The sequence below is a fragment of the Oncorhynchus gorbuscha genome, unplaced genomic scaffold (assembly GCF_021184085.1).
Source record: "Oncorhynchus gorbuscha isolate QuinsamMale2020 ecotype Even-year unplaced genomic scaffold, OgorEven_v1.0 Un_scaffold_1460, whole genome shotgun sequence".
NCBI classification, from domain to species: domain Eukaryota; kingdom Metazoa; phylum Chordata; class Actinopteri; order Salmoniformes; family Salmonidae; genus Oncorhynchus; species Oncorhynchus gorbuscha.
In genome coordinates, this window is record NW_025746235.1 from 122501 (window position 1) to 132500 (window position 10000).

Below are 10000 nucleotides of genomic sequence, written 5' to 3' on the forward strand. Positions count from 1 at the left end.
GCTGGGAGATACAATGGAATCTAACCAAGATAATGACTCAATTGTTTGCTGGGAGATACAGTAGAAACTAACCAAGATAATGACTGAATTGTTTGCTGGGAGATACAGTAGAAACTAACCAAGATAATGACTGAATTGTTTGCTGGGAGATACAATGGAATCTAACCAAGATAATGACTGAATTGTTTGCTGGGAGATACAATGGAAACTAACCAAGATAATGAATTGTTTGCTGGGAGATACAGTAGAAACTAACCAAGATAATGACTGAATTGTTTGCTGGGAGATACAATGGAATCTAACCAAGATAATGACTGAATTGTTTGCTGGGAGATACAATGGAAACTAACCAAGATAATGAATTGTTTGCTGGGAGATACAGTAGAAACTAACCAAGATAATGACTGAATTGTTTGCTGGGAGATACAATGGAATCTAACCAAGATAATGACTGAATTGTTTGCTGGGAGATACAATGGAAACTAACCAAGATAATGAATTGTTTGCTGGGAGATACAGTAGAAACTAACCAAGATAATGACTGAATTGTTTGCTGGGAGATACAATGGAAACTAACCAAGATAATGACTGAATTGTTTGCTGGGAGATACAATGGAAACTAACCAAGATAATGACTGAATTGTTTGCGGTGGTAATACGATGAGAGAAATGATGCGTCTTGTCTTTAGAAAACAAAGACTATATATTTCTATTGTGTATGAAATGCATTTGAAGAGGTGATTTTGTTTTAAAAGGCATTGAAACAAGTCCAGGTAGAATACAGACAGAAACAGGAAGGTGTGTCAGAAAAGGGTTTGCCTTTGGAACGACCTCATTGGGTGTCACTAAGCAACCTATTCCCTATATAGTGCACTGTTGCCCCATTGGGCCCTGGTCAAAAGTAGTGCACTACGTAGGGGTGTCATTTGGGATGCACGACCCTGATTCTTTTCCCTTTCCAGCCCTCCAGGTTCTGACAGAACGGTGAATATTATCATATTATTATGAGATCTGAAAAGCCAAAGAAGAGACAGGGATTATTATTACTGTCAGGAGGAGGAGGAGGGAGGAGGAGGAGGAAGAGGAGAAGAAAGAGAAGGAGGAGGAGGAAGAGGTGGTGGAGGAGGAGAAGGAGAAGAAGGAGGATGAGGAGGAGGAGAGGAGGAGGAGGAGGGAGGAGGAGGAAGGGAGGAGGAGGAGGAGGAGGAGGAGGAGGAGGAGAAGGAGAAGGAGGAGGGTGGAGGAGGAGGAGAAGAAGGAGGAGGAGGGGCAGGAGGAGGAGAAGGAGAAGAGGAGGAGAGGAGGAGGAGGAGGAGAAGAAGAAAGAGAAGGAGGAGGAGGAGGAGGAGGAGGAGAAGAAGGAGGAGGAGGGGCAGGAGGAGGAGAAGGGGGAGGAGGAGAAGGAGAAGAAGGAGGAGGAGGGTGAGGAGGAGGAGGAGGAGGAGGAGAAGAAGGAGGAGGAGGAGGAGAAGAAGGAGGGGGAGGAGGAGGAGGAGGGAGAGGAGGTGGAGGAGGAGAAGGAGGAGAAGGAGGATGAGGAGGAGGAGGGGGGGAGGAGGAGGGTGGAGGAGGAGGAGAAGAAGGAGGAGGAGGAGGAGGAGGGGCAGGAGGAGGAGAATGAGAAGGGGGAGGAGGAGGAGAAGGAGAAGAAGGAGGAAGAGGAGGAGGGTGAGGAGGAGGAGGAGGAGGAGAAGAAGGAGGAGGAGGAGGAGGAGGAGAAGGAGGGGGAGGAGGAGGTGAGGGAGGAGGAGGAGGAGGAGGAGAAGAAAGAGAAGAAGGAGGGGCAGGAGGAGGAGAAGGAGAAGAAGGAGAAGGAGGAGGGAGGAGAAGGAGGGGAGGAGGATGAGGAGGAGGAGAAGGAGAAGAAGGAGGAGGAGGAGGAGAAGGAGGGGGAGGAGGGGAGGAGGAGGAGGAGAAGGAGGAGGAGGAGGAGAAGGAGGAGAAGGAGGAGGAGAAGGAAAAGAAGAAAGAGAAGAAGGAGGAGAAGGAGAAGGAGGAGGGGCAGGAGGAGAAGAAGGAGAAGGAGGAGGGGGAGGAGGAGGAGGGGGAGGAGGGGGAGGAGAATGAGGAGATGGAGGAGGGGAGGATGTTGAGGAGGAAGAGAAGGAGGTTGAGGAGGAAGAGGAGGAGGGGGAGGAGAAGGAGGGGGAGGATGTTGAGGAGGAGGGGGGGAGAAGGAGGAGGAGGAGGGAGAGGAGGAGGAGGAGTAGAAGGAGGAGAAGGAGTAGGAGAAGAAAATCAAAAATATTAAATAGAGAGGTCAGCAGAATGGAACAGCTTAATATCCTCCTAAGAGGAGGGGGGCAGGACAGTGGAGGGGGAGATATGATGAGATTAGGTGAAGGAGGAGGACAGGACAGAGGAGGAGGAGATATGATGAGATTAGGTGAAGGAGAGGGACAGGACAGAGGAGGAGGGCAGGACAGTGGAGGGGGAGATATGATGAGATTAGGTGAAGGAGGAGGACAGGACAGAGGAGGAGGAGATATGATGAGATTAGGTGAAGGAGGAGGACAGGACAGAGGAGGGGGAGATATGATGAGATTAGGTGAAGGAGGAGGACAGGACAGAGGAGGAGGAGATATGATGAGATTAGGTGAAGGAGGGGGACAGGACAGAGGAGGAGGACAGGACAGAGGAGGAGGAGATATGATGAGATTAGGTGAAGGAGGGGGACAGGACAGAGGAGGAGGACAGGACAGAGGAGGAGGAGATATGATGAGATTAGGTGAAGGAGGGGGACAGGACAGAGGAGGAGGAGATATGATGAGATTAGGTGAAGGAGGGGGACAGGACAGAGGAGGAGGACAGGACAGAGGAGGAGGAGATATGATGAGATTAGGTGAAGGAGGGGACAGGACAGAGGAGGAGGACAGGACAGAGGAGGAGGAGATATGATGAGATTAGGTGAAGGGGGGACAGGACAGAGGAGGGGGACAGGACAGAGGAGGAGGAGATATGATGAGATTAGGTGAAGGGGGGACAGGACAGAGGAGGGGGACAGGACAGAGGAGGAGGAGATATGATGAGATTAGGTGAAGGAGGAGGACAGGACAGAGGAGGAGGAGATATGATGAGATTAGGTGAAGGAGGGGGAAAGAAAGCTATGGAGATTATAAAGAGAGAGAGAAAGACAGAGAGATAGAGGAGAGGGAGGCAGAAAGATAGGAGAGGTAAAGAGAGAGGAGGAGAGGAGAGGGAAAGGGAGAGCGAGAGACAGAGAGATAGAGGAGAGAGAGACAGAAAGATAGGATAGGATAGGTAAAGAGAGAGGAGGAGAGGGGAAAGGGAGAGCGAGAGATAGAGGAGAGAGAGACAGAAAGATAGGATAGGATAGGATAGGTAAAGAGAGAGGAGGAGAAGGGAAAAGGGAGAGCGAGAGATAGAGGAGAGAGAGACAGAAAGATAGGATAGGATAGGATAGGTAAAGAGAGAGGAGGAGAGGGGAAAGGGAGAGCGAGAGATAGAGGGAGAGAGAGACAGAAAGATAGGATAGGATAGGATAGGTAAAAGAGAGGAGGAGAGGGGAAAGGGAGAGCGAGAGATAGAGGAGATGCAAAAGAGAGAGAAATAGAGAGACAGGCAGGAGAAGGAGAGAGGGAGCAGGGAGAGGTTGTGATGGAACAGCAGGTTGTGTCTCCTCTGGGGACAGGAGGTTTCACCGCTCTGCAGAGGACAAAGGAGTGTGTGTATGTGTGTGTCGTGTGTGTGTGGCCCTGCCCCACTGTGCGGTACAGTACCACCCACAATGACAGACCCTCAATGTCACGCCTGTCAATCAAAAAGACCCTCGACGAATGGAAACCCTCCCTCTCTGTCCGTGAGCCAATGAGGTCAGAGCAATGGCAAGATGTGTTCCAGAACTATACAATGGTCACGTTCCAAATGGCACCATGTACGCTTTATAGTGACAACAACTCATAGGACCCTGGTCTGTAGTAGTACACTATATAGGGAATAGGGCTCTGGTCTAAAGTAGTATCCTTTATAGTGACAACAACTCCTAGGACCCTGGTCTAAAGTAGTACCCATTATAGTGACAACAACTCATAGGACCCTGGTCTAAAGTAGTACCCTTTATAGTGACAATAACTCATAGGACCCTGGTCTACAGTAGTGCACTATATAGGCAATAGGGCTCTGGTCTAAAGTAGTGCACTATATAGGCAATAGGGCTCTGGTCTAAAAAAGTAGTACCACTATATAGGGAATAGGGCTCTGGTCTATAGTAGTACCACTATATAGGAATAGGGCTCTGGTCTATAGTAGTACCACTATATAGGGAATAGGGCTCTGGTCTATAGTAGTACCACTATATAGGGAATAGGGCTCTGGTCTATAGTAGTACCACTATATAGGGAATAGGGCTCTGGTCTATAGTAGTACCACTATATAGGGAATAGGGCTCTGGTCTATAGTAGTACCACTATATAGGGAATAGGGCTCTGGTCTATAGTAGTACCACTATATAGGGAATAGGGCTCTGGTCACTAGTAGTACCACTATATAGGAATAGGGCTCTGGTCTATAGTAGTACCACTATATAGGGAATAGGGCTCTGGTAGTAGTTCACTATATAGGGAATAGGGCTCTGGTAGTAGTTCACTATATAGGGAATAGGGCTCTGGTCTATAGTAGTACCACTATATAGGGAATAGGGCTCTGGTCTATAGTAGTACCACTATATAGGGAATAGGGCTCTGGTCTATAGTAGTACCACTATATAGGGAATAGGGCTCTGGTCTATAGTAGTACCACTATATAGGAATAGGGCTCTGGTCTATAGTAGTACCACTATATAGGGAATAGGGCTCTGGTCTATAGTAGTACCACTATATAGGGAATAGGGCTCTGGTCTATAGTAGTACCACTATATAGGGAATAGGGCTCTGGTCTATAGTAGTACCACTATATAGGGAATAGGGCTCTGGTCTATAGTAGTACCACTATATAGGGAATAGGGCTCTGGTCTATAGTAGTACCACTATATAGGGAATAGGGCTCTGGTCACTAGTAGTACCACTATATAGGGAATAGGGCTCTGGTCTATAGTAGTACCACTATATAGGGAATAGGGCTCTGGTAGTAGTTCACTATATAGGGAATAGGGCTCTGGTAGTAGTTCACTATATAGGGAATAGGGCTCTGGTCTATAGTAGTACCACTATATAGGAATAGGGCTCTGGTCTATAGTAGTACCACTATATAGGGAATAGGGCTCTGGTCTATAGTAGTACCACTATATAGGGAATAGGGCTCTGGTCTATAGTAGTACCACTATATAGGGAATAGGACTCTGGTCTATAGTAGTACCACTATATAGGGAATAGGGCTCTGGTCTATAGTAGTACCACTATATAGGGAATAGGGCTCTGGTCTATAGTAGTGCACTATATAGGGAATAGGGCTCTGGTCTATAGTAGTGTACTATATAGGGAATAGGGCTCTGGTCTATAGTAGTACCACTATATAGGGAATAGGGCTCTGGTCTATAGTAGTCCACTATATAGGGAATAGGGCTCTGGTCTATAGTAGTACCACTATATAGGGAATAGGGCTCTGGTCTATAGTAGTACCACTATATAGGGAATAGGGCTCTGGTCACTAGTAGTTCACTATATAGGGAATAGGGCTCTGGTCTATAGTAGTGCACTATATAGGGAATAGGGCCCTGGTCTAAAGTAGTACCACTATATAGGGAATAGGGCTCTGGTCTATAGTAGTACCACTATATGGGGAATAGGGCCCTGGTCTATAGTAGTACCACTATATAGGGAATAGGGCTCTGGTCTATAGTAGTACCACTATATAGGGAATAGGGCTCTGGTCTATAGTAGTACCACTATAGAGGGAATAGGGCTCTGGTAGTAGTTCACTATATAGGGAATAGGGCTCTGGTAGTAGTTCACTATATAGGGAATAGGGCTCTGGTCTATAGTAGTTCACTATATAGGAATAGGGCTCTGGTCTATAGTAGTACCACTATAGAGGGAATAGGGCTCTGGTCTATAGTAGTACCACTATATAGGGAATAGGGCTCTGGTAGTAGTTCACTATATAGGGAATAGGGCTCTGGTCTATAGTAGTACCACTATATAGGGAATAGGGCTCTGGTCTATAGTAGTACCACTATAGAGGGAATAGGGCTCTGGTAGTAGTTCACTATATAGGGAATAGGGCTCTGGTAGTAGTTCACTATATAGGGAATAGGGCTCTGGTCTATAGTAGTTCACTATATAGGGAATAGGGCTCTGGTCTATAGTAGTACCACTATAGAGGGAATAGGGCTCTGGTCTATAGTAGTACCACTATATAGGGAATAGGGCTCTGGTAGTAGTTCACTATATAGGGAATAGGGCTCTGGTCTATAGTAGTACCACTATATAGGGAATAGGGCTCTGGTAGTAGTTCACTATATAGGGAATAGGGCTCTGGTCTATAGTAGTTCACTATATAGGGAATAGGGCTCTGGTCTATAGTAGTACCACTATATAGGAATAGGGCTCTGGTAGTAGTTCACTATATAGGGAATAGGGCTCTGGTCTATAGTAGTTCACTATATAGGGAATAGGGCTCTGGTCTATAGTAGTACCACTATATAGGGAATAGGGCTCTGGTCTATAGTAGTACCACTATAGAGGGAATAGGGCTCTGGTCTATAGTAGTACCACTATATATAGGAATAGGGCTCTGGTCTATAGTAGTACCACTATAGAGGAATAGGGCCCTGGTCTATAGTAGTACCACTATATAGGGAATAGGGCCCTGGTCTATAGTAGTACCACTATATAGGAATAGGGCTCTGGTCTATAGTAGTACCACTATATAGGGAATAGGGCTCTGGTCTATAGTAGTACCACTATATAGGAATAGGGCTCTGGTCTATAGTAGTACCACTATAGAGGGAATAGGGCTCTGGTCTATAGTAGTACCACTATATAGGGAATAGGGCTCTGGTCTATAGTAGTACCACTATATAGGGAATAGGGCTCTGGTCTATAGTAGTACCACTATATAGGGAATAGGGCTCTGGTCTATAGTAGTACCACTATATAGGGAATAGGGCTCTGGTAGTAGTTCACTATATAGGGAATAGTGCTCTGGTCTATAGTAGTACCACTATATAGGGAATAGGGCTCTGGTAGTAGTTCACTATATAGGGAATAGGGCTCTGGTAGTAGTTCACTATATAGGGAATAGGGCTCTGGTAGTAGTTCACCATATAGTGTGCTATTTTAGGACTCCGCCTCTTGTGTAGTTGAGTTGAAGGGCTTTAGATGGATTGGAGATGGAGACAATGATTCACTTCCTGTCTGTCCAACGGTCGATACTTCTTCAAATTGACACTAGCGAGGTGTGTGTGTGTGTGTGTGTGTGGACAGTGTGTGTGTGTGTGTGTGTGTGTGTGTGTGTGTGTGTGTGTGTGTGTGTGTGTGTGTGTGTGTGTGTGTGTGTGTGTGTGTGTGTGTGTGTGTGTGTGTGTGTGTGTGTGTGTGTGTGTGTATGTGTGTGTGTGTGTGTGTGTGTGTGTGTATCTACAAAGAAAAAGTCAAAGTCTTATGAGAATGAAGAAATACAGAGAAATAAAACTCTAGGAAGTAAAAGGAAAGAAAATAACAGACTGGAGGACCAGAGAAAGGTTCTGAGTTAAATAACAGACTGGAGGACCAGAGAAAGGTTCTGAGTTAAATAACAGACTGGAGGACCAGAGAAAGGTTCTGAGTTAAATAACAGACTGCAGGACCAGAGAAAGGTTCTGAGTTAAATAACAGACTGCAGGACCAGAGAAAGGTTCTGAGTTAAATAACAGACTGCAGGACCAGAGAAAGGTTCTGAGTTAAATAACAGACTGCAGGACCAGAGAAAGGTTCTGAGTTAAATAACAGACTGCAGGACCAGAGAAAGGTTCTGAGTTAAATAACAGACTGCAGGACCAGAGAAAGGTTCTGAGTTAAATAACAGACTGCAGGACCAGAGAAAGGTTCTGAGTTAAATAACAGACTGCAGGACCAGAGAAAGGTTCTGAGTTAAATAACAGACTGCAGGACCAGAGAAAGGTTCTGAGTTAAATAACAGACTGGAGGACCAGAGAAAGGTTCTGAGTTAAATAACAGACTGGAGGACCAGAGAAAGGTTCTGAGTTAAATAACAGACTGGAGGACCAGAGAAAGGTTCTGAGTTAAATAACAGACTGGAGGACCAGAGAAAGGTTCTGAGTTAAATAACAGACTGGAGGACCAGAGAAAGGTTCTGAGTTAAATAACAGAGAAACCAGAGAAAGGTTCTGAGTTAAATAACAGACTGGAGGACCAGAGAAAGGTTCTGAGTTAAATAACAGACTGCAGGACCAGAGAAAGGTTCTGAGTTAAATAACAGACTGGAGGACCAGAGAAAGGTTCTGAGTTAAATAACAGACTGGAGGACCAGAGAAAGGTTCTGAGTTAAATAACAGACTGCAGGACCAGAGAAAGGTTCTGAGTTAAATAACAGACTGGAGGACCAGAGAAAGGTTCTGAGTTAAATAACAGACTGGAGGACCAGAGAAAGGTTCTGAGTTAAATAACAGACTGCAGGACCAGAGAAAGGTTCTGAGTTAAATAACAGACTGCAGGACCAGAGAAAGGTTCTGAGTTAAATAACAGACTGGAGGACCAGAGAAAGGTTCTGAGTTAAATAACAGACTGGAGGACCAGAGAAAGGTTCTGAGTTAAATAACAGACTGGAGGACCAGAGAAAGGTTCTGAGTTAAATAACAGACTGGAGGACCAGAGAAAGGTTCTGAGTTAAATAACAGACTGGAGGACCAGAGAAAGGTTCTGAGTTAAATAACAGACTGGAGGACCAGAGAAAGGTTCTGAGATTTAGTTCATCACAGGAGTCACTATTATCTTAATTTAAATGAAAGAGATATCAGATACATTTCACGATGATCGAGTGATAGTTTTAAATTAAAGAGATATCGGACACATTTCACGATGATCGAGTGATAGTTTTAAATTAAAGAGATATCAGATATATTTCACGATGATCGAGTGATAGTTTTAAATTAAAGAGATATCAGATATATTTCACGATGATCGAGTGATAGTTTTAAATTAAAGAGATATCGGATATATTTCACGATGATCGAGTGATAGTTTTAAATTAAAGAGATATCGGATATATTTCACGATGATCGAGTGATAGTTTTAAATTAAAGAGATATCGGATATATTTCACGATGATCGAGTGATAGCCTAGCCTTCCGCTACATGATTGTGTCTGGGGTTTCTGTGCTTGATTAAAAGTAGCCTGTCTGACTCTGAGTTTTTATAAGTTGCTGGCTAATATGCTAATTCTGCTCTAAAAGTCTGTATTTCCGATTGGTTGTCCCGACCTAATTCACTTCCTGTTCATTGTCCAATTGGATTATGTCATGATGATATGTTGACCTATTGACCCAAGCCTGGAGGTCATGGGGAGTGTAGCCAAGTTCGTTTGGCTCCAGGAAAGAACCTCCATTCGGGCTCTAGCTAGGGGGCAGCCATTTTGTGTCTGTGTAGATCAGTGGCACTTGTTTTAGTGATGTGTGGTCTGTAAGGGAGTGTTATAGTGATGTGTGGTCAGTAGGGGAGTGTTATAGTGACGTGTGGTCAGTAGGGGAGTGTTATAGTGACGTGTGGTCAGTCAGTAGGGAGTGTTATAGTGACATGTGGTCAGTAGGGGAGTGTTATAGTGACGTGTGGTCAGTAGGGGAGTGTTATAGTGACGTGTGGTCAGTAGGGGAGTGTTATAGTGACGTGTGGTCAGTAGGGGAGTGTTATAGTGACGTGTGGTCAGTAGGGGAGTGTTTTAGTCATGTGTGGTCAGTAGGGGAGTGTTATAGTGACGTGTGGTCAGTAGGGGAGTGTTATAGTGATGTGTGGTCAGTAGGGGAGTGTTATAGTGACGTGTGGTCAGTAGGGGAGTGTTATAGTGACGTGTGGTCAGTAGGGAGTGTTATAGTGGCGTGTGGTCAGTA

The 10000-nt window shown here is 45.3% G+C and overlaps 1 long non-coding RNA gene across 1 annotated transcript in view; it reads right to left on the reverse strand.

Annotated features, from left to right (window-relative positions):
- The window catches only part of LOC124022869, an 18368-nt gene that overhangs the window by 151 nt on the left and 8217 nt on the right, over positions 1 to 10000 (reverse strand). Inside the window, exon 3 of the long non-coding RNA XR_006836643.1 lies at positions 1 to 1011. This exon is cut by the window's left edge and continues 151 nt beyond it. This is a non-coding gene — a long non-coding RNA (uncharacterized LOC124022869). The remainder of the gene's footprint in view (positions 1012 to 10000) is intronic.